Source organism: Arachis ipaensis, chromosome B02 (assembly GCF_000816755.2).
Source record: "Arachis ipaensis cultivar K30076 chromosome B02, Araip1.1, whole genome shotgun sequence".
NCBI lineage: Eukaryota > Viridiplantae > Streptophyta > Magnoliopsida > Fabales > Fabaceae > Arachis > Arachis ipaensis.
Genome location: NC_029786.2, coordinates 5,117,031 through 5,119,524, shown reverse-complemented (window position 1 = coordinate 5,119,524; position 2,494 = coordinate 5,117,031).

Sequence of the window (2,494 nt, the reverse complement as noted above, 5' to 3'; positions counted from 1 at the left end):
GATTTGTTTCATTTCATAAACATGCATCAATAAAACTTGATCAATATGCATGTTACAATTGATACAAATTACATAAATATCTTTAGAAAAAATATTGTAAAATCATGCATATAATACTATTACATATTAATAATCTATCGAATTAAATGCAACTCTAAATATCAATTAAGTATTGATTGAACCCATGAAATTGTGGATCCAATTGGTACACGTTGGGTAAAATAGATTAATCAACCACCATGGCATTGGCAGCAATCCAAACAACGTATAAATTTTTTTAAAATGTTTTTAAAATGCCAGTATTTCAACTCTTTTAATAATTAATTTTAATTAATATATATTATATTTTTTTTTTATAATCGAAATCATCGATTAAAATTATTAAAATACCTATCTATAGTACACTTAAAGTTCATCCAATCTTTTATATATATGGATGGTTAGGTTAAGGATAAACTACCAAAAGTACCCATAAAATTTACGAACGCTGACAAAAGTACTCATAAACTAAGGAAATTAACGTTGTACCCATGAAAGATGGGTTCCGTATGACAAAAGTATCTAAATCTTAATTTTTTGTTGATTTTTTAATAAAATTCCTAAACTACCCTACACTCAACCTCAACTCACTTTTTCAACCTTTCATAACTCAATTTGCACCAACTCTTGTCATGGAATCCAAAACTACTCCTACAACAAACCAGACCGAAATCAATGGTAGTGGTGGTGGTGGTAGAGGATCGGACCTCAATCGATTCACTCATAAGTTTATAATCCATACCCAAACCAAATTAATCAAACACAAAAAAATACTCAAAACATAAAAATTTTCAAATCCATTCATCCGATTTCAATTCACTTTAGCAAAACTAGAAATAGAAAAGCCATCAACCATAAAAAATCAACAAATCCATTCATCCAATTTGAAATTTATTTCAGCAAAAATCAGAAGTAGAAGTAGCCATCAACTGGATCTTCTGTAAATCAATCTCAACCTTCATAAAAAATAGAAGCAGATTAAAAAAAAAAAGAACAGTATCATTTTAGTAGTAACTAAATCAATTTTTGAAAAGAAGAAAAATAAAATAAAAATATTTTTAAAAAAAGAAATACATTTTTCTTCACCGGCCGACTGTAACATCGTTAATGGCAGAACCTCCATCCACAGTGCCGCCTTCCTTTCTTCTCTGATTTTTCTTTACCGAACCCACTTTCTGCATGCAAGAGTACTACGACTCCTCTCTCTTCTCAGGTGTGCGACGACGGTATTCTCCTCGGCTGGGTCAGACGCGCCACGACGACGTTCTCCTCGACTGCAACAGGCGCGCCACGGCAGCATTCTCCTCAGGTTAGGTCACAGGTGTGCGATAAAGGTGTTGTAGTCACCTTAATAGTGAAAGGGAGAAGCAGTGAGAGGGGAAGAAATTGGCGGTAATGGAGTAGGTGGGTGGCGGACGGCAATGAGGAGGTAGGAGGAGAGTTTCTGTGACTCTGTGAGGATTTTTGAGGGATAAATGAGGAGAGAGGAAGAAGAGAAGAGAGGGAGTGACGGTAGAATGGGGTTAGGGTGGGGTAGTTTAGGAATTTTATTAAAAAATCAACAAAAAATTAAGATTTGGATACTTTTGTCATACGAAACCATCTTTTATGGGTACAACGTTAATTTTCTTAGTTTATGAGTACTTTTGTCAGCGTTCGTAAACTTCATGGATACTTTTGGTAGTTTTTCCGTTAGGTTAATTATTAGCAAAGTGCATAACTGCACATGCGTCCACCATAGGATAATAAAACAAAGGAGGACATATATCCCTATACCGCAAATTATTTTTGATATTAGAGTGGAAATTGTGTTTTTTAGGATTATGAATAATAAGGGTGTTATTTTTAAATGTAGAACTTTTTTATTTAAAATGTGAAAATTAAACCCTCCGATTTGTTTGGGAATAAAAATTAGACCATTTAATTTATAAAAAACAAAAAGTCGGATCCTCCAATTTATAAATTTTTTTAAAAAAAAATCATAACAACTAAATCAGACTCTCCGATTTAATATTTAAAAATTTTAAAAATTAAATTACAAAGTAATCGGTAGATCACTAATTCCCATATCAAAATAAAATACATCCACACACCAACGGAATTGAATAACACACATTTATCATCCATAATAAAAAATTTTAGCCTATACCGTGTACACCTATGGACCTAGCTATACGTCCTATAATTGATAATGCATGATGATGTCGAACCGATGGCTAAACAGAAAGACTCATGAATGAGTCATGAGCCTTGAATTCTGAGCCTCTGGGCCTCCACCATTATTAAGAAAGAAGACTTCTGATCAGTGATAATATTTCTCCCCTAGGACAAAATATTTTCTTCCTCCTCCCATTATTTCTCATTTTCTCACCTTTTATTATACGGGTCTCACTCTCACCAATAGAGACATGTTTCTATCTCTGTACGTATATAAGATAAATTTTATTCTATCATT